Raw genomic sequence first — 27656 nt, 5'->3', positions numbered from 1 at the left:
ATGTATTAATAGGAACAAAAAGATCTTGATTCAAAAGTCTTTGTAACATGTTGCAAAAATTGTCAAAGTAACATCAATAATCTTTACATAAATCACAAGAACCAAGTTTTCTCTATACATTTTATTGAGCCTTTAGGCATGGTTTTCAACATCAAAAATAAGAAAACAATTTTTCATTGTTGTTAAATTGTATGAAGATGCATTCTGGAAATTTTCAGCTCAATATATATATTTTCTTTATTTTTATATGAAAATAATAAGAAAATAGCGTGTTAAATCATATAAAATACTTACACTAGTAAATAAATTCTGGAAAAATTCTTGGATGATTCTTTAAGTTAATAAACATCTCCCATGAAGTTTCAATGACTTTTGTTACTGTTTAATATGGTTTTGAATTTTCTTTTTGTTTGGCCCCAATAAATCATAAAACCACTTTAGACAAGTTGAAAAGGCTGTATAATAATTTTCGCAGCTTCTACCAGAGGTATAAGACTTAGAAAAATATTTTCAGAATTTTTCATAATGTATTCCTATTTTTCTCTGATTTTTGTATTTATAATGGACTAAAAATAGAAAAACTAGTTCTGCTCATCCAAAATTCATGCAAATTTATCAGAACACCTTGTAGTACATTAGGAGGCTACATAAAAATTTTGATGATTTTTCTCTTCTGTATACTATTTTTCTCCTATTTTCTAAGATTAAATACACTTAAATACACAAAATCGGATTTCAATATATAAAAACCACATTTGGTATTTTTCCCAGATTATTTACTCTGAAAATGAAGTGTACAAAAATTTTGGTAATTTACTTTAACTGTTTAATAATTATTCTCCAATTAATGATTATTTAAGAGGATAAAACAAAGAAAAATAGAAAGACTAATTGAAAAATATCTTTTATATTTTTCACAGCTTCTAAATGTATAATAAAAGTGTTACAAAAATTTTGGGCAATTTTGGAAACTGTTTTCTATTTATTTCAATTTTTATTAGAATAAATGCTCAAAAATCATAAAATTGGGTTAAACAGTTTAGAAATCAATTTTTATATTTTTCCCAGCTTAATAATGTTTAATAACAGTAATACAAAAAGTTTGGGTAATTTTGGAAACTGATTTCTATTTTTCATGAATTTGTATCTATTTAGAGAATTAAATATATGAAAAATGGTTATACATATTCATACTCCATGAAAATTTATCTAGAAGTCTTTTAGTACATTTAGAACCAAAATCTGAAGTTTGGTAATTTTTATTAACTGTTTAGTATTTTTCAAGATTTTATGGTTATTCAAGAAACTAAAATCATGAAAAATAGTCAGACAAATCAAAAATTCAAGAAAATTTATCTTGAGGTCTTTCACTTCAATTAAAACTGAAATGCAAACTTTGGGAAATTTTAGAACTAAATTAATTTAGTTTTTGAATATTTAATCATTGGAACACCACTTAAATTGTTAAATATTAGCATTTCAATAATGGAAAATTTCCACTTAAATTGTTATATAACAATTGATTCATTGAAATTTAATTTTCACAGAAAAATGTTTGTAACTTATCAATATTAAATTTTGACACAATATTGGCATAATTCTATTGTAGTAGTAAATATACTAGTGTTAGATTTCGATTAGAGACTCACTAGCGAATACCATTGTTGTAGGAATCGATAGTGGTACAAGTGGAACTTAGCTCAAGGCATCATTTGCATCATCTCAATGCATATTGTGAGTATTCACGCACTCCCCTATTTTCAGTTCTTATGTTTTGGGGTGGAAAAGCATGTCCCGAAAAACTATTATTTGAATGTTGTATTTAAATTGATTTGTATCAAACATGATTGCTATTTTATTGCTATGTCTCTCTATGTATGTCTATGCAACACGGAACATGAGAACTTATCGTACTAAGGCCCTTCCCTTATCTCTAACCATTAACTCTTTGAGCCAATGGTCATTATGGATAGCGCTATTAGGAATTGACAACTCCTTACTCGCCCTATTGCTGGAGTGCATGATACCATATTCATCTATGGAACGATAAGCATAGATCTTGATAGGGCTTCAGTCATAGGTTTGGTTGAGACTCATTGTTTGCTCATACACATACAAACTCGTTTCTCGTTATAGCAATAAACTTGTTATTAATTATAGCAATGAACTTTGTTTCTCATTACAACAACGAACTTTTATTACTGAAAACTTATATACATGTTTTAACAATGAAATTGTTTGCTCCTTGTAGCAACGAAATTGATTGCTCATTTTAGCAATGAAACTTGTTTACTCGTTTGAGTAACGAACTTTATCTTCCATGAGAATATGAATGTTGCATCTTATTTGGGCAACATACTTTATCTCTCATGATGACAAAGAACTTTGTTTTTACAAACTTATTTACTCATTTTAACAATATACTTTTATTATTGGAAACTTTTATCAAAACTTTGATTTCAATTCATGGAACCAATATTATTTTGTTTATCTGTGAGTACTCACCAACTATTTTTATAGTTGACGCTCGTTTTACATGCTTTTTCAAGAATCATCGAGTAAGTGGCACTTAGGGACACTTCACTTTTAGGAGCATTCGCATGTGTTGTATTTCAATTTACATTGTAATTTCTTTTAAAAATTGTTCAAACCCATTGTAAAATTGTAATGATTTTAATACTATGGTTGGTATTGTCTTTTAACTTTTGCTATGAAACCCTTTATACTGCCACGCCTCGTGTTTCCGCTTTAGCGGGGTGTGACATAATTGTTCCTTGTATTGTAGTTGTGTTATGTAAAAGTGATTAATGTCGTTCCCCAGAAAACCCGATGTTGTCCAATTTAAATGGTATGATAGTTTTGTATTATTGCATAAATCACTTTGCATCGTCACGGTGTATGAATATGATTTCCCACGAGTATTTAGATGGTAATGGATCTCTATGTGAGTCGTTATAACCATGCATAATAGCGACTAATTCGCCTGTCTTGGCATTTTTCCTAACGCCGGTTTTGATCAAGATTTTGTCACCCTAGACTGGCCGAGTCTAACTGTAGCGAACAGCTCAGGTGTGGGGGAGTCACCCCCGTATAGATCTATACACAAACTCTCGCTCTCCCTCCAGGAGACTCTGATTATAACTACAGGCTACGGCCGACACTTATTGGTGTCACCCGTTATTTCTCACTAAATCCCAATGAAATTGAATAACATTGTTTTACAACCCGATTTATGTTTACGTGAATATGAAGTAAGCCTAACGGACACGAAAGAGGACAACGGTGGCCCACTAATCATGTATGTTATTATAGGCTGTTGAGTATGCTACGGATACGTTATAGCCCATTGAGCATATGATAAAAGTTTAGGGTCATATTAGCGATGCAAATGGGCCACTAAGGCCCAATAGCATGTTTAAGTTGATGAAGGCCAATTGGGCATGTAATTGGGTCACCAAGGCCCAATAAACATGTTTTGATTATATTGGGCCCAATAATCGTATAATTGGGTCATAAAGGCCCAATAAGCACGAATAGGAAATATTGGGCCCAACCATTGAATCGTTTATCTGTTTGTCGTTATAAGTTGTAGTGTGGGATTTGGTTTACACTTAGTGTTTACTTTCATGTTGTAAAAATTTATATCTTTGATTCAATTGTTTGGGAATTGACATATTTGGCCCAAAATGTTTATTTGACCATTTCAGTCCCTTTATCGTACAAAATTTACATTTTCAGCCCTTAATGGTGCAAAATGACACTTTTAGTCCGTTTTGATGAAAAATGACATTTTAGTCCATTAGATTATTTAACTTGGCATTTTCGGCCCAAATAAAATCTTAAATTATAATTTCAGCCCAAAATATAACTTTTGACATTTTCAGCCCTTATTTGCTAAAAATTTACATATTTGGCCCATTTGCCGTAAGTTTTACAATTTTGGCCCAAAATCTAAAAACTTTGCATTATTAGTCCAATTTAGCAAAAAGGGTCATTTTCAACCCCTGAATTTAATTTATTCACGTTTTTTATTTATACTTTGATAAATTTACAATTTCAGCCCCAAGTTTCATCCTTTTCGCAAATTTGGGCCCAAAAACCGTTGGGGCCCAAATATAAGCCCAATAAGCAAAAATTTATGTTTTTGGTCCCTTGAGAAACATTATTTCCATACAAATCATATTTTATATAAATATATACCATATTATCCTTGTAAAAACCGAAAATGTCATCTTTTAACCAAATCCTTGTTATTTTGCAAAAATGACACTTATGGAAATCTTTGGCCTTGTTTTTCACTTCTTGAACATAAAGACTCTTAGATCTTTGAAGTATGTTGTTTATTTTGTTTTTGTTTATGTATACTTCACACTTTAGCCACAGATCTCGAGATAGAACAAATAATATCACATTTTCACAACACAAACCAAAGAAAATCACATATAACATGCAAACACACATAGATCAACACATAACACTTGTATTCTCCCCCCAAAAACAAGTAAAAACCAAAAACAAGGGGGTATGAAGTCACCTTGGGTTTGTGGTTTCGGTTTGGAAGAAGAATGGAAGAAGATGGTGTGGTTTTCGGCTTTAGACACTTCCTTGAAGAGAACTTTCGAACTTAGAGGTTTTCTAGGAAGTATGATCACCAAATGAAGTCATATAAGGAGTTGTTCTTAGCTTAAGAATGGAAACCAAGACTTATGTATAACAATAACTTACCAATGATGGTGATATAAGTGAAAGATCTTCTTGGAGCCACACTAATTTTCGAGATTTTGAGGGAGGTAAGAAGATGTTCTTGAAAGGTTTGAGAGAGTTTGAAATGAAAGCTAAAGGTGGTGAGGGTGTATGTGTTCGGCCGAGGGTAGAAAAGAAGAGGGAAGAAGAGAGAGAGTGAAGTGATAGATGCATGGGGATGTGAGTATGGTGCATTGTTATCCTACATACAATTTTGAGGTGTCACCCCCCCCCTTAATCTCCCCTTAATCTCATTTCTTTTTTTTATCTTGGGCCGAAATGGGCCTAATGAAAGAAGATATGGATTAATTTGGCCCACTTCTGGCCTTGGTTCGAAACTATGAGGTTCATAGAGAAGGTTTTCGACCTATTGGGCTCCTTTGGATAGTTCACGGCCCAATTAGTATAAAAGAATGGGTTTTATGGTCCATTAGGGTTAATCTGTTTTGTTATGGCCCAACAAGGCCCGTTAAGGATAATTCAATTCATTTTGGATCCATTATGGCTCAACATGTTAGGTTTCATGAAAGTGGGTCCAATTAGGGCCCATTTAAGGGTTCTAAGCCCAAAATAGTCAAATTGGAAACTTATTGGTCCATTAGGCCCAATAAGGAAATCCTAGTCCAAAACGGACTTATGCTGGGATTCTTAGTGTTTCCAATCTTTCGCTGACCAATTGAAGTGTTTGTATAGAGTTTTTGATGGAGTTATGTTGTCACTGAATAAACATCAAGCATTCTTTCAAAATTTTGGTTACAATGGCTATCATTGTTATAGTTACAAGGATATAGAATTTCCTAGTTGTGACACTCGCTACCCTTCCTCCCTCTTTGTTTCTGCCGTTGCTACTTCACACCTGTCGTTGTCACTGCTCTGGCGGCTGTCCCATCGCCATCATTTTTCTGGGAGTCGCATGCCACCGTGAGTGAAAGGTTGCGTTGTGTGTGTGTGCTTCTACATATAGGTGTACGTGTTTTAGTGTTCATCGGTGTGTGTATGTGTGTTTTCTGGCCGAAAAACCGATGAAACCCCCCCCCCCCACCACCATCGTGAGGTGGTGGCTGCCACCTCATGCCGCCATTCTACCGCCACCAGCCGGCACCTTGGGTGGCTGTGCACATGTGTGTGATTGGACTGGTATTTGGAATACTTTTGATATGTTTTGGCCTAAAATAAAGGAAAACCCCCCACCACCACCGTGAGGTGGTGGCTGCCGCCGTGAACCGCCGTCGATCACCACCGCCCGAGGTGGCAGTGGGTGGTGCCCGACTTGGTGAAACCCTAATCAGCCTAAAACTTAACCTTTTGGACCTAATTGGCACGTGTTTGGGTTGGAACCCCGAATTAGGGTTTAGAAAACCCTAATCTTGCAGACTTTTGCTTTGGACCTGCAGGGACCCGCATTTTGGACCGTTGGATTGGAATTATGAGTTATGCCCGACCACGTTGTATGATTGACCTAGTAGAGTGATGGACTTAATGGATTAAGTCCTTAATGGGTTAAGTGTTCTTACTTAACCCTAATCGTCATTTTATGTGAAACCCTAATTGTGTTTGGGCTTCGAGTTGGACCTTTCTTTTGGGCTTAGGTGTTTGGGTTCTTGTTGGGCCATCTGAGAGCAAGTGTATAGACTAGGAAAATTGAATAGGCTTTAGGGTAAGGCCCATGTAAGGGGTTTGGGCCCAATTTGGAAAATTAGGCCATAATTGGTCCTTCACTTATTATTTGGCTTTTGGGCCTCCAGAGTTTGAGTTTGGGCCTTGGTTCTGGACCATGCTAGGTAATGGGTAAAATAGTCTTTTTACCCCAAGTATGGATTTATAGTTAGGCATTGGCACCTAATTCTTAATTGGGTGTTGTTTTGGTGTTTGACAGTTCGGGAATCTGTCAGCCAGCAGTCGGGGTTCGTCTGTGTGATTCGGCAGTGTGAGGTGAGTCTTCTCACTATATCTATGGGTCGAAGGCACCGATTTCGATCCATTACTTGTTATGTGGAATGCTAGTTGTCTCTGTGATACTTGCATGAAAGACCATGGGCGAGCCCATGACATTTGGATATAAGACCATGGGGGGAGCCTATGGCATTTGGATATAAGATCATGGTAGGTGCCAATGGCATTTGGATATGAGACCATGGGGGGAGCCCATGGCATTCCTGGTAAAGACCATGGGGGGAGCCCATGGAAACTATATGAATGTAGGATGATACTCTGTGAATGATATTTTGTAGATGATATTCTGTGGATGATATTTTGTGGATGATATTATGTGGTTGTATGCAATGTGGTATTTTGGGAAACTCACTAAGCTGTGTGTTTACTGTTTTCAGTTTATGTTTCAGGTACTCGGGTTTTCAAATGGAAAGGCTCGGGATGATTGAAGAGCACACACCATATGTTTCCGTTTTCTATGTATTATTCTGATTTGTCAATGTTTTGTAAAACTTAGTTACTCTGGTTTTTATAGGAAAGACATGTATTAACGATTATTTAATCTAAAAACAAAAAAAAAATTATATCGTAATTTTTGGGGTGTTACAATATCAACCATAGTCAAAGTGATAGACAAAAGGATTGATGATGACTCAAATATTTGCCCCAAAATTTGATTCTTCTTTTGAAACCTTGAATGATCATTTTATTAATGTTGGTTAGCTAAGGATATCTTATTGTTGGTTGGTGAGGGATAGACATCCCTTCAATTCCCAGTTTTCCACGACTGAGGTTTGTATTGTTTATGTGAATAACACAACATTAGGGCAATCCAAAAAATATTTTGATGCGGTGATTATTAATGTTTTTGGATTAATTTGATTTTTTAAACATTCAAGCGTATTTTTGAATTTATAATAGGATTAAAAATTGCAAATTTAATTGCATTGATTGGCTTTAAATTGTAATTTGCTTTTTTTTTTCTAACGCCTTTGCAGACTTATAAGATACTTTGTTTAACAAAATCAAATATTATTACATATCAATGTTGTTTCCTAAAATTGAAAGCTTCCTCGTTACATATCAGCTCAATTCACAACGGTATAACTTTCCAATAAATGAAGACTTTTTTGTCACATGTCTTTTTTTCCTTTATTTTGCTACATGATTTTTTTTTTTTGGTTTTTTTTTCATTTTCTTGTTTTCTGCTTGTCATTTTTTGAGGTTTTTCATTCTTACATTAAATTTTCAGAAGTTAGCGGTGGTTATATATATATATATATATATATATATATATATATATATATATATATATATATATATATAGGTTCTCATTCTATTCATGTAAGGTTATCATTTTATTAAATTGTGAATAAATTCACATAAATGTTACAAACTCATTGATTTACTTTCTTTTTTTAATTACTTTATAAAATGTTTAATGTTTACATATTTATATTAAACTTTTTATTTTTAATAAACCCGTGTAGTACACAAGTCTCATACCTAGATATTGAATAAATGTTAATATCAAACCAAATTAATTCATGAATGATAAAAAAGAAAACAAACCATCTCTTGTATAGATAAAAAAAAAATACAAATTGTACAGATGATCAACCCTAAATTGTAATCCATTACAAATACAATGAAAATAAGTAATTGTAAAGAAAATATGATGATTAAAATAATAATATAACAAAATGATAATTGTTGTGATAGTCATCATTTTCTAGAATAATCTCTTTAATGTCAAAGACAGTAGCCTCTCGCCGGAGACTGATAGCTAGAGTAGTCCCTCAACAATCTCTTTAATCTCTTTAATGGCAAAGCAACCTCTAGTAGCCCCTCAATGTAAAACTTATTTCCCTGTTCGAAAGAGATCTATTAGACAATTTATTGTAATCCAAGTATAAATATAATTCATGTAGATATACACTTTATTTTTTAACAAATTTTCTTATAGATAGGATTTCTTGTATTATGGATACTAGGTTTCTCATAAAAGTACAGGAACCGAGATACCTGGTACTTCATTGCATTGTTTATGACCCTGAATGAAGGAAGTATATAATTTTTGAGAGTTTAATGCGGTTAGAAATAAAGAAGAAAGACAGGGGACAGTTTTTTTTCTAAAAGATCTTCGGATGATTTTTATAATTTTGTTAAAACTTCAAATTTATGTGAAGTGCCAATGGGGGGATTTTCTTTATTCCAAGTAAATTATGAATGTACAAAATGGCGAAACTTGACTGTTTCTTGGTGTTCGATCAGGTGATATCTAAATTCCTGAATCTTTTGTTACGGTTCTTGATAGGGTGTGGTAGGACCATAGACCAATTTAAATGAAGAATTTAATTAAAGAAATTGAACCTATCGCTTCTAAATTGTATAACTCTGGGATAGTTATTGAAGATTTTGATCGAATGGTAAAGGAGTGGTGGGGAGAACCATCTGGGGATCACATATGGAGCTTCGCTTTATAAAGTTTAAAAATGCTTTAAAATGGTTCTAAGGCTAAGAGGAGTGGTAACACTCTTAACATCTTGTCATGTCAGATTTTGAAATGTCACTTCATTTTTGACCATTTAACACCTCATCTTAGCATTTGTTAGGGAGTGGTAACACTCCTAACATTCTAATTTTTTTGATTTTTTTTTTCTTATTTAATTAAATTACTTTATTTTAATTAAATTGCTTCATCACACATTATCTAGAACAATCTGGTGGTATACCTATACATTTCCCATTACACCTGGAAAATGATAGCCAACAAACAGTGAATTCAATCCCCACATTTTTAAGCTCAATAAACAGAGCATAAGAAACGAACAAATTAATGTACCTAAAACTTGAAAATCTCCACCAATTGATCCCAAATACTCTCATTCACCGCCAAATCCCTCTCTGTCACCGACATCTTACTCGCAATTTCTTCTTCGTCTTTTCCAGTATCACCAAAAGAAGAAACGCAAAATTTTGGCCGTTCCTATGCCCTGGCTCATCTCCTTCATCTGAAACTTGTCGATGACGATCTAAGACCCAACTGAATGCGCGAATTAGGGTTTATTGGGTTGAATTTAGGGTTTATTGAGATTGTTTTGAGGTATTCTTTGTGGCGAATTAGGGTTTTAGAATCCATGAATCGGGTATTGATCTGGTTTGTTGTGGACGGAATGAAGAACTGAGAAGAAGATGAATTGATGGAGAAGGAGTTGTACCGACCAATCACATTCGTTTCTCACCTTCTCTCTCTTCTCGCTAACACAGTGACGAGTCTCCGGTGGCGAGCCCCCTAGCAAGCGCTAAGGGGCGGTGTTCCAAGTTGCTTAGCGTGTTTGGCGAAGGTATTTGGCGAGTCCACTCCGCTTAGCCTAAGGACTAAGGTTACATAAATGAGTGGATGAAAAGGTCAAAAGGTACGCCCATGGCGAGTAAAGAAGAAATCATAGCAAAGATGAATGAAATTAATTAATTAAAAAATAATGGTTTTGGTGACCGCGACGACAAAACTGAATTGTTAGCTGATATAGAAAAACGAGAAATTGTGGATATTTATTAGAAAGACAAAAATCAAATTGGGCTTGGAGGAGGACGAAAATACAATTTTTCGTGATCTTTGAATGAGTTATCGACACAACCCAGATAAAATAGGAATTTTATAATTTCTAAAAAAAAGTTTCAAATTTTGAAGGATCGTGCATCGTGAGACCAAGCTCACGGTTATAGAAGCTCTCAGCTTCTCAAGCAACGATGTTGGATGCTCGATTCACATGATAAGAAATAAAAGATGATGTTTGTGTTGGAACTTTGTTTATGAGAAATAACTATTTTGGATGCTCAATTCACAAGTCGTAGTCACCCATTTTGATCCTTCTAGTCATCTTAAGAAAAATAAATATAATAATGTAACTCAGTTAGAATATACTCAAGTTCTTGGAAGCTTAATGTATATTATGAATTGTACTAGACCGGACTTGGCATATATTGTAAGTAGATCCATTACTCCCACAATCCTCGGAAAGATCATCGGTATGCATTAGTGAGAGTGCTTAGATATCTAAAGTATACAATAAACTATGCATTGTATTACACGAGATATCCTCCTGTTCTTGAAAGATATTGTGATTCAAATTGGATTTCCAACACTTTTGAGGCAAAATCCACAAGTGGGTATGTATTTACTCTTGGTGGATCTGCTATATCTTGGAAATCATATAAGCAAACTGTGGATACCCGTTCTATAATGGAAGCAGAATTTGTTGCTTTAGACAAAGTTATTGAAGAAGTTAAATAGCTTAAAAGCTTCCTATGAGGTATTCATGTGTGGTCTAAACATAATATTGTCATTAGTATACACTATGATAGCATGGCTACTCTCACTAGAGCACAAAATCAATTATACAATGGTGAGTCAAGACACATTAGGTGCAAACACATTACAATAAGAGACTTGCTGAAGAATGGAATCATTTTCATTGGTTATATAAATTCAAAGGAAAATATAGTTGATCCTTTGACAAAAGGCCTTATTAGAGAGCAAGTTCTCTTCACATCGAGGGGAATAGGCTTAAAGCCATTACAAAGAGTCACCACTTGGCGGAAACCTAACCTAGCAACCTTGGAGATCCTATGGTATAGGTTCAATAGGACAACTAGTTGGGGAAGACTCAAAATAGCATTAACACAAAGGTATGTTGACTCCTATAATATTTATTTTGTGTTTTCCGTTCATGATATAGGGATGAATCTTTATTCGAAATAATGTTGATAACTTTTATACTAGAATAGTAAGGATTGTTCCAAATTAGCATTATCTATGTGAGATGAATGTGAGGTCGCATTTTTGGGAGCTGATATGGCTAATCTCTCTAAAAGTCTCAAGAAGAAAGGATTGTTCACGGCCGAAATGAACAGAACAATAAGCATCAACCTATGTTTAGATATGATATGTGCGATACCTTTTATTTTGATTCTACTATTAACAATGGTTAGTTCAAGACTCTAGTTCACTAGCCACAAAGTAGATCCAAGTAGTATTCACTATGAAATGTTCAGGTTTCTAAACATATTTTTAGATGAATGTTATCTTTTTTCTCATTGATTTGAATATATCAAAGTTCTCTTATTTTGTATTCAAATGTGGGATACTATTGGAAGTTTGAATAGAAAATATGGGGTATTGTTGGAACTTTTTTTATGAGAAATAATAATGTGGGAATTGTCCCACATAGGAAGGGGAACAAAACTCAAGATATTTTTTAAAGGCTTCATCCACTTTACTTAACAAATAGGTTCAAGTGTTAGATAAAGCATCTTCGGTCAGTTGTGTGGTGTTGGGCTACTGTTATATATATATATATATATATATATATATATATATATATATATATATATATATATATATATATATATATATATATATATATATATATAATAAAATCGGTTGGTAGGTACCAACTATCAATCTAGAAAAACTATAAATACCATGTATGTTCCAGATTTCAAGAGAAAAAATGATACATCTTTCCCACTCTCTTAAATCTCGTTTTTCTCACATGCTCATGGAGACATTACAATTGATTCGACATATTCAAGATTAGATCTTGAATAGATTGTTGTATCCTCAAGGAAGATCCATACCCTGAAAAGTTTTGTCCTAGGACACTGCTTGCAGGCCTCAATCTATACATTTTCATGATTGTAATTTCTATGTAATCCGCATTCAAGTATGTTTCTGTAAACTGGTTCTTGTATATTACATACAATTCAATTTCGTTTATATTATTTCTATTGTTTTTTGTTGATTGTATACTTCTGTCACAACTGTTTGGGATTATGGGAATGACAAATCGTCCGGTCTAGATGGTATCTCTTTCGGATTTGTTAAAGAATATTGGAAAGATGTAAAGCAAGAGGTGATTAACTTTGTCCATGACTTTAGGGAGTCAATTTTTTTTACTAATGAATGTAATGCTTGTTTTCTTACTTTGATTCCGAAAGTGATATCCCTACAATGTTAAAATATTATAGACCAATAAGTTTAATTAGTTTATAATACAAAACAATGGTTATATTATTGGCAAATAGCTGGCCAATGTGGTGGATAGGATTGTCAATGTCGAGCAAACGACTTTTATAAAAGGTTGGAAAATTTGGGATGGTCCAGTAGTGATTAAAGAGGCTATTAACATTGATGAATAATAAAACAAAGGCATTCTTTTTTAAGACTAATTCAAAAAAGCGTATGTCACGCTCGGTTTGTGCTATACCTTTTACCAGCTTTTGTCAGTTATGGGATTTGGCATGAAATGGTCCAAATGGATCTATGCATGTCTTAACCCAACCACGGATTCAATGCTTATAAATGGAAGTCCTATCACATAATTCACTATTGAGTGAGTTTTATGACAAAGAGATCCGTTATTCCCATTTTTATTTTACTGATGGAAGCTTACACGTAGACTTGGAGGAAGCAATTCAAGGTGGTCTTTACCATGGTGTTCCGATTAGGGAAAGGTTTGTCGATGTCACATCTTTTCTTTGATGGATGATGCCTTTATAATTAAGTATTGGTATTGTAAACATATTCAGAATCTAGTTTGTGTGATGCACTATTTCTAATTACCTTTTGGCCTCAAGATAAATCTTCAAAAGTTTAGTTTGTTTAGTGAGAGTGAGGTTTGTTGAGGTTGTCGAGTTTGCTCGCATGACGAGTTGTGGTATGCATAAATCTCCCTTCAAGTGTCTTGGTATTCATATTGGTAAGAACATGGCACATGGAAAAGCTTCGGATATTATTGTGAATAATTTCAATTCGAGATTGGATAAATTGAATATAAATGTTCTTTCGATTGGAGGTATGTTGTTTCTTTTAAAATCGGTGCCTAATTACCTTAGAATCTATTTTTTCTATTTTTAAAATGTCGAAAAGGATCAATAAAGCCTTATAATCGATTAAATAAAAAAATGAGGGAAATGTTGAAAGTGATATACAAGTCATTTGGGTTAATTGCGAGGTTCAAGTCAAGATTGCCTAAATGGAATATAAATGTTCTTTTGATTGATGACATGTTGTTTCTTTTAAAATTGGTGTCCAGTTACCTTAGCATCTATTTTTTTCTACTTTAAAATGCCGGAAAATATCAAAAATGTCTTATAATCGATTAAATAAAAAAACGGGGGAAAGGATGAAAGTGATATAAAAGTTATTTGGGTGAATTTGAAGGTCATGATTCTTCCAATGTTAAAAAAATGGTCACATAAAATGTCACACCCCCGAACCAGACGGCGGAAACGTCTGGGGGCTTGCGCGTGACTTCATCTTTGGAATATCATCACAAAGTATATAATTGAAACATAACATCATCATCACCACACATGAAATATAACAACGTACATTGGTTACATCGAATATTGTATTTAAATGTTACATGCCAAAATAATTAATGTATGATGAAATAGAAATATGACAAAACATCCATTAGTTTGTTCATCCCAACCTGCTTCAACGGTTTCCTGAAAATACAAGTTAATTTAAAAAGGTCAACATAAAAATGTTGGTGAGTTCATAAGTATCTTTGAGAAAATGATTTGTAAAACTTTGTAATCACAAGAAAATCTTGTATTTTCTTAAAATAGTTTGGTATGTTTGTGTCCGATCTTGTATTAATGCATGTGTGTTATTGTTTAATAGAATGCCAAAAGTGATTGAAGAGAATGTAAATAGAATGCCCCCAGACAACCCTATGTTGCCTGTAAAAGAAGAATAGAATAGTCTCTCGTAAATTTCATAATGTTAATTCCTCTAAGTGAGCCGTCATAACCATACTAATTAATGACACTTTCGTCTGTCTTGGCGTTTGTGAACGCCGACGGAAAAATAGAATAAGGTTATCGTCACCCTAGACTGATGTAGTCTAACTGTAGCGAACAGCTCAGGTGTGGGGTGTCATCCCCGTATAGATCTATACACAAAACCCCGCTCTCCCTCCAAGAGACTCTGGTTATAACTATAGGCTACGATCGTACACTCAATAGGTGTCAACCGATACGTCTCACTAGATCCTTAATCGAATTTTACGCAAAGAGAAACATATAACTCACTTCGAGCCCAATGAACCATGTAAGCGAACCACTGAGGCTCACTAAACACGTAAGTCGTTTTCAGGCCTGAAAGGAAGGAGATTATATAACATGGGCCCAAAATATATGTAAAAGGACAACTAAGGCCCATTTCACATGCAAGGTATTTATAGGCCCAAATAGCACGCAAATAGTATCCAAGGTCCGTCGCGCATGTTAATGGGTCAGTGAGGCCCAATAAACAAATAAATAGTATTCAGGACCTATCAAGCATAATAATGGGCCACTAAGGCCCAATATCATGGGAATGACAAAATTAGCCCGTTTGTTATTATTTTGCTAGTATTAGTTCAATTAATTACTAAAATAGCATAAAAAGATCACTTTTTGTAAAAATGACATTATTGGCCCATTAAGCCAAAAATTTACAATTAAGGCCCAACTTTAGTAAAAATAACATTTTAGGCCCCACTTTGGACAAAACTTGTATTTTAAGGCTAGTTTTTGTAAAAATAACATTTTTAACTCATTTTTGTCAAAAATATCATTTTTGGCTTGATTTTTGTGAAAATATACATTTTCGGCCCATTTATAGAAAATTTCATCGTTTTGGCCCAAATGTTCATAATTTCGCAACTTTGACCCTTTTTATCAAAAATTTACATTTTTGACACAACCTTCTTGAAAATGACAATTTAACCCACAAAAGACCAAAATTTTCAATTCTTGGGCCCCAAAACCGTGAGAAGCCCAAATAAGGCCCACTTGTGAAAATATTTACATTTTTGGTCCCTATAAGGTCTCAAATGTCGAGATTAGCCATTATTTAGCAAAAATTTCCTTTTGAACCCCTTACTAGCCGAGAGTTACATAACAACCCATATTTTGTCACTTTTGTCATTTTTAGTCCCTTTCATGAAGTTTTTCATAGATTCAAGTATCCTTAATGTATTTTAAACATTTTTCTTGTAAGATATGTTGAAATAAGTATTATGTTATGCAAATATCATCATCTTTTAGTAGATCTTTAGGTTCAAGAAGTTTTTAACACATAAACACATATATAACTAGAAAAACACACCAAATCATACATACACACATAGATCTACACAAAACAACTTGTATTCTCCCCCAAAACAAAGTAAAAATCGAAAATAGGGGGTATGAACTCACTTTGCTTTGATGTTTTCGGTTTTTGGTGAAGAGATGAGGAGATCTCGGCCCTAGCAAGCTTCTTGAGAAAGTTTTCAAACTTAGATGGTTCTAAGAAACATGATTCACGAAAACATGTGTGTAAGAGGAGTGTTTGAGCTTAAAAATGAAGTATATCAACTAGGGTTTGTAAGATCTTACCACAATGTGAAGCTTGAAATGATTCTCTTGAAGAATCTTCCTTATACCCATGATTTTCTTGAGAGAAGAAGGGTGGAAGAGTGTTGAGAGAATAAGTGTTGATCTTGAAATGTGAGAAAGGTTGGAGAGTGAGAGAGAGGCCGAGAGATAGAGTGAGAGATAAGAGAGAAGTGGAAAGTTGACTTTGGAGAATAGTGAGTTGATGTTGCATGGAGGTATGAGATTTATTGATACATGATGGATAATATGCCTAGGTAACCTCTAGTCCATAGTGAGGTGTCATGTAATTAGCTAGTTAATCTCTCTCTGTTTTTTGTATTATTGTTGGGCCAAGAATGGTTAAGGAGAAAGGAAATGAGAGGATTTGGGCCCTTTCTTGTCTTAGTTCGAGTTTATGAGGCCCAAAATAAATATTTTTCGGCCTATTGGGCCCTTATGAGGGCTTACGGCCCAAAGAAGCCCAGTGATGTAGTTTACGGCCCATTAGGGCTTATGAAGCTAGTTATGGCCCATCAGAAATAAGATGGATCATTCTAGGCCCATATGACCCAAAATACCTTAATTTCATGAATGTGCGTCCAATTAGAGCCTAAATAGGGTTCCTAGGCCTAAAGTAGTCAAATTGAAAGTTTATTGGTCCATTAGGCCCAATAAGAGGATCCTAGTCCATAATAAACTTGAACCGGGATTTTTAGGGTTTTCAATCCATAGTTGAACATATGAGATGTATTGTATTAGGTTTTGAACTTCAATAAAGGGTTTGGATTCAAATGGATGATTTCATGATAGCATATAGCATGATATTTACTTAAAGTACAAGTTTTACAATAGCTAATGTTTACATGGGAAATAGAATTTCCTAGTTGAAAATGCTAGTTGTGACATAAAATAATAGTTATAAATATTTTAAAGTTGTCATAAAAATATGTATGATATTATTTTACAAAAGAAAATCATCCATGTTTTTAAAAAACAAAGATTGTTCAAATAATCTAAATAATCTAACTATGCATGCAAAAATGACCCTGATACCAGTTATTGAGATTTATTTAAAAACATGTTTCTAAAAACACTAAAAACGGAAACGAAAGCTTTAAATTTTTGAATAAACATAAAACTATTTTATCCCACCTAGGATCATTTTGCGTATAAGGAAAGATTAACAAAACCATAAAAATAAAAAATAATAATAATAGTTATAACCTTTAAAGTTTTTTATTCGTTTTGGAAAGTTGAAAGTTGATAGAGTGATGTCAATAATTCAAAAAAATCATCTAGAAGTATCCGCCAATAATAATCAAATAAACTAGAATGATAGTTCTTTTTGTATAAAAGAATGATTTGGTTCCAAAAAAATATTTGAACATTATAAAACTGTAACTAGTCCCATTGTTTAAGCATCACCCACACAAATTAATCAGGTCACCTTCATATTGATAATTCTAAAATTGTTCATTTTGGATAGTTCTTCTAATTCACGACAAAGGTAATATGCTATATAAAGTTTAATGTGTTATGTAAAGTTGTTTACACCATGTACATGTAAAGTCGTTTACACCATGTACAAGTTTCAGTGAGGCATAATAAAATTCTAACAATAAAAATACAAAAAAGTCCTAACCTTATAATATTGTAAGTTCTAGAGTTGTTTTAAGGATTCCAGAACTGACAACAAATATAACAATTATTAAAATCATTATAAGAAATCACATGAAAACTAATATGGTATGTCGAATCCATGCTTATCTTCGAAAGGTGGAGTTCGATTTTGTTTAAAGTTTCTGAAACACATTTTGGCTGGAGGTGAATCCCATGTATATATGAAGGGACCACACAAATGAGTTTTGACACATTTTATTTAGGTAATCCGACTATAATTGTGTCCGGAATGTCCATTACAGAAAAGCAGGTTATTTTTTTCTTCTAAGTTTTATTATTTTCTTAAGGATTGAGTCATAAAAATGGCAACAAATAGTATACAATTTGTTCTTTAGGTCTCTTTTCTTTTAGTTGTATATGGTAAGCCACTAAAGTTTTTTTGTACCCATTACACCATTGAGACGGATTTCACTTGACTAAATCGATATTTGATCATATGTGACGTCGACTATAACATTCAATATGACATTTTTTATTTAGGTCTGTCTAAGCTAACATTGCGTCTACTGCAACTTCCCATATAATATAGTTAGTCGATTAAAATGTATTCTAATAATTAATAAGAACTCGTAAGAATGAAAAAAAAAAGTTTTCATAAGAAAATTCCTAAGGGAAAATGTCATAAAAACCCTTAAGCTTGCAAGTTTTTGTCGGTTTTCCCCAAAGTTGGATTTTAGGTTCATTAATGCCACATTTTTTCTTTAATTTGTTAGTTTATACCTTTTCACCATTTTCTCTTAAGTTATTTAATTACCAAGCTTAGCTGGAAGATACGTGGCTTGCTCATTAATCCTACATGGATGCAAAGATTCAAACACATCTCCATCTCCACTATAACCCTTCAACCCTGGGAGTTAGCCGCACAACTTCTCCCTTCTCTAACAGTAAATGACAACTTCCTCTGCAATATCAAACTTCAATAGTGGTTCAATATGGAGGAAAAATAAGGTAATCACATGTGGTTGTGGTAATATTTATGGTATATCAGTCTCATAAACCCCTGATAACCCAGGACGAAATTTTTGGGGCTGCCCTAATTATCAGGTAAAAACCTCTATATTTTTGTAGTTCAGACTACCCTAAGTTTCCAGGGAGGAACATATGTAATTTCTCCCATAATTTTTGTGTGTTGTATATGGAATGAGGCAACTATGGTTTTTTCACATGGGTGGATGAAGAACTAGGTAGAAAAAGGGAGATGTCTTACACAAAGCTGATCTAGCCATTGTTAGAAGTGATCATATTGTTGTTAGTGGTTATATTGTTGATGGTAGCAATAGTGGTTATTAAGATGTAATTTTGTTGGTTTCGCAATCTGTTTATGGTAATGTATAAAGGGTAATCAAGACCTTTTTCATGTATTAGCAATGTATTAAGGGTAATCAAGAGTTGTTACATCTTTGTAATATATTAATGGTAAGGGTATTAAAGGTAATCAAATACTATTTCATGTCTATGTTGCACTTATTTTCTAGAAAATGTTATTTACTTGTTAATGTTATGGGTATTAAGGGTGAAGTACATTTGGTTACATTCACAATGAAAGTAGACTTTGCAGTAATGGAATATAAGGATAACTTGTAGAAAAAGATTGCACTAATGAAAGTACATTGCTAATTCTTATACACTAACAAAATGTAAGGGTAAATTGGTCACATTCATAATGTAAGGTTATGCATAAATTGCACTAATGAAAGTACATTGCTAATGGTTATCACCAAAGTGCACTTGTGATCAAGAAAAAAACACCATACCATACCATAATTGGGGGCATCCACTATAAACCTCAATGAAAATCATCAACCACATAATTTTTACTAGCATGAAGCAGCCATCCATTTATATACCAAAATATATACCAAAAAGCCTTGACAATAACCAAAAAGGCAACCCAAAATCTAACACTAAACAAATTGATATATGATGCAAGTAGTGGGTGTATACCAAAACATGTACCAAAAAGGGCTACCTATACAATTGCTCAACTATAACATCCCCATTTTTTCCCGTATATATTATCCATCTAATCCAAAGCTACTAGATTGGTAGATTTGGTACCTCTTCCATGTTTGTCAAAAAAAGGCTTCTTCATCTTTTACAGGGTGATCCTTTTAGAGGGTTTTCTTGTCCTTCTAAGTTGTATATACCCTTCATTATCAAAATCATTCCCATCCATATCTGCTCCATCATGTGGTTGCTCAATACCGTCACCCTCACCATCATTTATAACACCATTACCCTGGTTTCCCCCAATCACACCATCATTTATAACACCATCAGCTTCATTTCCCTCCATCACCCCTTCATTTATAACACCATCGGCCTTATTTCCTTCCATCATAATACCATTCATAAGACCATCATGTGACATCCCCATTTTCATAGCCAGAAAAGACTGATTTTGTTTATGCTTTATAAAAATCAGAGTACTTCTTTTAATAAAAATGTTGCGGAATTTGTTCCCAGTAAAACATGATAAATACATTATCAAAGCATTTCCGAAGAAATGTATTTTTATTCATTTTTAAAACATTTGGGATGTCATTGTCAATACAGAAACATAAGCATAAACAGAACTTACATTCATTTACACTAGTGATCTACATCTCTTTTAAATCTCTCAGTGTAATGTAACTTCATATCGACACATGTGATAGAAATAAGTTGGAGTGGGTCAGGTTCGGAAACCTAGTGAGTACATAGGGTTTTCAACCCACAATAATATAATTATTATGTTTAAACATCAAACAATCAACCCAATTACCCATCCCCATTATCTTCTTTACTCTTAAGGATCTACCCTAAGAATCAACTATTCCTCGTTCATTCATTCCTAAGGATCATCCTAAGGAATCGGCACGAATTCCATCGTCACCGGGGTTTAGGCACTAAGTCTGCATAGTCTCCAGGATTTATACAACAGGCCCTAAGTTCGCATAGTCGCCAGGGTTTAGGCACTAAGTCTGCATAGTCGCCAGGGTTTATACAACAGGCACTAAGTCTGCATAGTCGCCAGGGTTTTGGCACCAAGTCTGCATGATCGCCAAGGTTTAGGCACCAAGTCTGCATGATCGCCAGAGTTTAGAGTACACCAGGTGAACACATCATTCACAACACCTACAGTTTGCGAGCCTGCTAGTGTTCCATTGGACTGTCTAGAATAGTCTGTGGTTGTCATCCATACTCTGCTAGATGACGGGGCCAACATTTGGGAACAAGGCTTCTCACATCGTCCACCTCTCACCCTTACCTCATGGTCTATATCAGCTCTCAACTCATCATCCAACTCATATTTCATATACCCATGTTTTACCCAACATATTATGTGACAACCCGGAACTTCTATCCTGTACACTTAGTCAATTCAATCAATATTCAACTTGTTTTGTTGATTTCCGGTACTGTTTAAGGGTTCATTTAAGTGCTCTAAGCTTGAATTTGACCAAGGTTGAGATTAGGAATGAGTCAGCATGTCACATAGTGAGAAAACCGGGCCATACACACCTCTTGGAGGAGTGTACGGCCGTACACATGGGTGTGCGGCTGCACACCCACTCCTTGGCCACACACTCACTTTTTGACAGCACTCTCTCCCCTATATAAAGGGTAGACTCCTTTCCCCTTCATTCTTTTCACTCCTTGGCAGCAAACTACTCTATTCTCTCAAGTTCTCCAACCTTAAACCCTCCAAAGCTTCAAGAACGTGAGTACTTCATCCTCTAGCTTGCAATCCATGAAAGACCACTCTATCTAAGCCTTAAGTGTGCAAAAATTGACATGTTCTTCGTGTTTGGAAGGGAGTGTGGTCGCACACCCTTAAAACACCCTCCAAAGTGAGAGTTTGACTTCCATATTCGATATAGACATGCCCCTAGCCTTGTTGCACCTTGGAATGGACATTTTGGACATCATCTTGTGGGGTGTACGACCGCACACACCTGTGTACGGCCGCACACACCCTTGTGCGACCACACACTCAAGTGTGCGACCACACACCCTAGTGTGCGACCATACACCCTAGTGTGCGACCACACACCCTAGTGTGCGACCACACACTCATCATAGGGCCGCAAACCCACTTCTAGGACCCTTAACTTGCACTACAATTGAGTATAGACCTAGAATACTTCGTGGATGCAAGTATGGACCTTAAGAACACTTCAAAGGCATCTTCTTTCATGAGTGTACGGCCGCACACCCATTGGGCCGCACACCCATGGCCGCACACACACTCAAGGTGGCCATACACTCCCCATACTCAATCCTACAAGGTTCTATCACTTGGTGCAAGTAGTTCCAAGTCCCTAGAGTGATTCTCTATGGTTTTTAGTAGGGAAATACCTTCATTTGACTCCTATGTGTATCATTACATGTTATTGGGATCAAATTGAGTTCGAGGTTTCACTTGTCACTCAGCATCTCGTACCTGTCTTTTGTTCAAATCACTCGCTCAAGGTGAGTTCATACCCCTACACTTTTACTGGTTTTATAACGTTTTCAGGGGGAGAATACAAGCTAAACCATAAATGCTTTTGTAAATTAATACAAAGAGCTTTTAACAAATATAAAACTCATGCAATTTTCATACTTTAACCCTTTTGTACTATGTTGAGCATAAGGCAAGTTTTTCAAATTATCACTAAATTGCATAGTTTTCCGGACTCGATATTCACTACGCTATGCATGCAAACTATAATCGGTATAGTTTGGGATTTTCGAAACATAACAAGTACAGAAACTTTCACTACTAAACATATATCACAGATTTAGTTATAGTTTACATCACAACATGAACATGGTATAACGCTACATACGGTATAGATACGGATTTCACTACGGTATAACTGTAATTGTCACTACATACGGTATAGATACGGATTTCACTACGGTATAACGCTACAACACTACATGTGAACTAGATTGTACGATACTGTGAGGCTCTACTTCCACACTGTACCCTTAGGTGTACAGGGATAAATCCTATCATAGTATAACCAGAGTCTCCTGGAGGGAGAGCGTGAGATTTGTGAATAGATCTATTCGGGACTGACAATCCCACACCCGAACTGCTAGCTGATATTTTTCAAACTACTTGTATTCTTAGGAAACCAGTAGACAGGTACCTGCTGGATTTTTGAGGAGCTGGAGCAATAAGAGTTTTATGTTTATATTTTAGAAACTATTTGATGTAATTCAAACAAGTTTAAGACAAAGTTCCAAACTGGTGTAATCATTTTCATTCAAGTATTCATTGTAATGGTTGTGTTTCTATGATTGCTATTATCCACTGGTTGTGATGCTACACATGACGTCCTCCACCCCAGAACGTTTCCGCCATTCTGGTTTTGGGGTGTGACAGATTGGTATCAGAGCCCTTGTTTATAGCGAACTAGTATACCGAACCTTACGTGGTATACAACTATAAACACTAAGGGGCCTAAGTGCTCTACACTAAAAGTATACTTTAAAAAATATAAGTATTTTTATAAAAGTATACGAGCATGCATACATAACAGAATTTGTGTCATTAGTAGAACAAAACAAAAAGTATTTGGATGTTCGGGCACTGCGGTTAAACCTGGGCAGTTATGTAATCATGTTTAGGGTGAATACAGCCTGATCAACTATATTCAGTCAAGACATGACCAACATGTGCTTGGGAATGACGGTGGTGTTACAGCAGGCCTAAAACTTACCAAGAACAAAAACATTCACCATAAAATACTATAGGAGTATTTTGCTAGAGCCAAATTCAGTAAAAAGATTCATTCCTAGTGTTGCTGCCTATTTGTTTCTCAGCGATAACTTACTTGCATTAGTAACCTTTCATTGCTTATCGCTTGGTAGAACATTTTATTATCAGGATAAGATATATCTTGTTTCATATATCTCGAGGACTTACCATCCTCTTCTTCCTGGTTGTTTCTAGAACAAGATGCCTCCCCGAGAAAGACCCATCAGAAAAAACAACAACACTCCGCTGCCACCACCACCACCCCCTCAGTTCGACCTCGCCATGTTCCAGGCAGCTGTTACAGCCGTCGTGACTGCAGCAATGGCACAAGTGAACGCTGGTGGGGCTGGAGGTGGAACCGATCCTCAAGGACAAGTCGGAAGTCAGGGACAACAAAAGGAGTGTTCCTACAAGGACTTCATGACTGCAAAGCCCAAGTCCTTCGACGGAAACGGAGGAGTCATCGCTCTGACTCGATGGTTCGAGAAGATCGAATCCATCTTCGAAATTTGCGCTTGTTCCGAAGCCAACAAGGTAAAGTTCTCCGCGTGCACCTTCACCGACCGAGCCTTGACCTGGTGGAATGGTCAAGTCAAATCCCTAACCCTGCCAATAGCTAATGCTATGGGTTGGGAAAGACTAAAGGAACTCATGCTTGCTGAATACTGCCCGAGGGGCGAGGTGCAAAAGTTGGAGCACGAACTTTGGAATCTGAAGATGAAGGGATCTGACATCGCTGCCTACACTGCTAGATTTTGTGATCTGGCTCTCCTTTGTCAGGGAATGGTCACCCCGGAAAGCAAAAAGATCGAGAGGTACATCTGGGGGCTGACGGCCCCAACCAAAGGGAACGTCTTGGCTGCTAGACCGACTACATTTGATAGCGCCAAGTGCCTGGCACAGATTCTGATCGATCATGGAGTCGATCTAGATGAGGTGGCAGCCGTCTCTGAGCCACAAAAGGAAAGTGGTGGGAAGAAGAAGAAATCCTGGAACAAGCGAAAGAGCCAGTCTTCGCAGGAGCCTTCCAATAAATAACAAACAGTGGCAGTTCATGCTGCTACTACTCCTGCTGCTACTACTCCTGCTGCTACTCCAGCTGCCGTTCCAACCACTCAAGCTCCTACCGGTGTTTATGCAGGGAAGCTACCTCTATGCAACAAGTGTAACTTTCATCATCACGGACCCTGCCGTGAGTTGAGTTGCAACAGCTGTGGAAGGAAGGGACACACAGCCCGATACTGCAAGGTGCCAACCCAACCAACCAACCAGGCTCCGGGAGCGGGTGCTGGTCAAGCTTGTTATGGATGTGGAGAGACTGGGCACTTCAGGAGAAACTGCCCCAAGGCAACAACTGGTGGCAATACAGGAAGAGTTTGGCGATGGGCCAGGAGGAAGCGGTCGTTGATCCTACCGTTGTTACGGGTACGTTCCTCCTTGACAACTCTTATGCATGCATTCTTTTCGATTCTGGTGCGGAGAGGAGTTTTGTTAGTCATGCATTCAAACATCTGATCAAATGTAAACCCCAACCTTTAACCGAAACGTTCACTATCGAGATGGCTAACGGAAAGAAAGAGAGCGCTAACGACATATTCATAGGCTGTACTCTTACCCTAGACAATTACTCCTTTCCCATCGACCTTATGCCCGTGTCCATCAAGAGCTTCGATGTCATTATCGGCATGGACTGGTTGAGCTCCAATCGTGCTGATATTCTTTGCTTCGAGAAAGCTATCCGTCTCAATCTTCCCTCTGGTGAAACCCTCATGATTTATGGAGATAAGCTTAGCTCGAACCTTCGTATCGTTTCATGCATCAAGGCCCAGAAGTATCTGCGAAAGGAATGCCATGCATTCCTAGCTCACGTCATTGATGAGACGCAAAAAGTTAAAGACCTCGAGAGTCTTCCCGAAGCCTGCAATTTTCCTGATGTCTTCCCCGAAGATCTCCCAGGGATCCCTCCTGAGCGTCAAGTCGAGTTTCGTATCGACTTAATCCCCGGAGCTACTCCTGTAGCTAAATCTCCTTATCGTTTAGCACCAGCAGAAATGCAAGAGTTATCCAGCCAGCTCCATGAGCTGATCAACAAAGGATTCATAAGGTCGAGTTCCTCACCCTGGGGAGCTCCGATCTTATTCGTGAAAAAGAAAGATGGATCCTTTCGGATGTGCATTGACTACCGAGAGTTGAACAAGCTGACCATCAAGAACCGTTATCCCTTACCCAGGATCGATGATCTCTTCGACCAACTTCAGGGAGCCAGTTACTTTTCAAAGATAGATCTAAGATCAGGGTACCATCAGTTGCGGGTTCACGAGAATGATGTGCCTAAAACAGCATTCCGAACTCGCTATGGACACTACGAATTTGTAGTAATGCCCTTTGGTCTAACCAATGCACCGGCAGTATTCATGGACCTAATGAATCGAGTGTGCCGCCCTTTCCTAGACAAGTTCGTGATCGTGTTCATCGACGATATACTTGTCTATTCGCGGAGTGAGAATGATCATAAACAGCACTTGAGGCAGGTGCTGGAAACATTAAGGGCGGAGAAGCTATACGCGAAATTTTCAAAGTGTGAGTTCTGGATCAGGAAGGTAAATTTCCTTGGTCACGTGGTTAGCAAAGAAGGAATACACGTGGACCCTTCCAAAATCAAAGCGATTGAGAATTGGTCTGCACCAAAGACACCCACAGAAATCCGGCAATTCTTGGGTCTCGCAGGCTATTATCGCAGGTTCATCCAGAACTTCTCCAGAATCGCTAAGCCTTTAACTACCCTGACACAGAAAGGTGTAACCTTTAGTTGGGGAGTCAAGCAAGACATTGCGTTTCAAACATTGAAGCAGGCCTTCTGCAGCGCACCTATCTTGTCCCTGCCCGAAGGGACGGAAGACTTCGTTGTCTACTGTGATGCATCCCATCATGGCCTAGGTTGTGTGCTCATGCAACGAGGAAAGGTTATCGCCTATGCCTCGAGGCAGTTGAAAACACACGAGGTCAACTACACAACTCACGATCCAGAGTTGGGAGCAGTGATCTTTGCATTAAAGATCTGGAGACACTATCTCTATGGAACCAAGTGCACTATCTTCACCAACCATAAGAGCTTGCAGCACATCTTTGATCAGATGGAGTTAAACATGAGACAACGGCGATGGGTAGAGCTACTCAGTGACTACGAGTGCGAAATTCGCTACCATCCCGGCAAGGCCAATGTAGTAGCAGATGCCCTCAGTCGGAAGGAGTATTCAGGGCGAAAGGTGAAAGCATTAACGATGACCATTCATTCCCATTTATCCGCGCAAATCAGAGAGGCTCAGCTGGAAGCCTTGAAACCAGAGAAAGTGGCGGATGAAGCCTTGCGGGGAATGGACAAGAACTTAGAGATCAAGGGAGACGGAGTGTACTATTTCATGAACCGGATCTGGACCCCAAAGTACGGCGGGTACAGGGAGGTTGTCATGAATGAGGCTCACAAGTCAAGATACTATGTTCACCCAGGTTCATATAAGATGTATCTGGATCTCAAACAACTCTATTGGTGGCCAAACATGAAAGCAGAAATTGCTACCTCGTGGGTAAGTGCTTGACTTGTGCCAAGGTGAAGGTAGAGTATCAAAAGCCCTCAGGTTTACTTCAGTAGCCGGAAATACCTGAGTGGAAGTGGGAAAGGATAACAATGGATTTTATCACTAAGTTACCCAGATCTCCGAGTGGGCACAACGCCATATGGGTAATTTTTGATCGGTTGACAAAATCCGCCCACTTCCTGCCAATCAAGGAAAAATTCAAAATGGAGAGACTCACGCAGATCTACATTCGAGAGATAGTTCGCCTTCATGGGGTACCTGTATCCATTATCTCCGACCGAGATAGCAGGTTCACCTCAAGATTTTGGCAATCGCTACAGAAGGCTCTTGGAACTAAGTTGGATATGAGCACGGCTTATCATCCTCAGACAGATGGACAGAGTGAGAGAACAATTCAGACATTGGAAGATATGTTGAGAGCCTGTGTCATCGACTTCGGCACGTCATGGGACACTCATCTTCCTTTGGTCGAATTTTCCTACAACAACAGCTACCATACCAGCATTAAGGCTGCACCGTTTGAAGCCCTCTATGGCCGCAAGTGCATATCCCCT

The sequence above is a fragment of the Lactuca virosa genome, chromosome 7 (genome assembly GCF_052849685.1).
Source record: "Lactuca virosa cultivar CGN04683 chromosome 7, Lactuca_virosa_CGN04683_v6, whole genome shotgun sequence".
NCBI classification, from domain to species: Eukaryota; Viridiplantae; Streptophyta; class Magnoliopsida; order Asterales; family Asteraceae; genus Lactuca; species Lactuca virosa.
The sequence above is the reverse complement of the archived record's forward strand: the minus strand, read 5'-3'. Positions refer to the sequence as shown.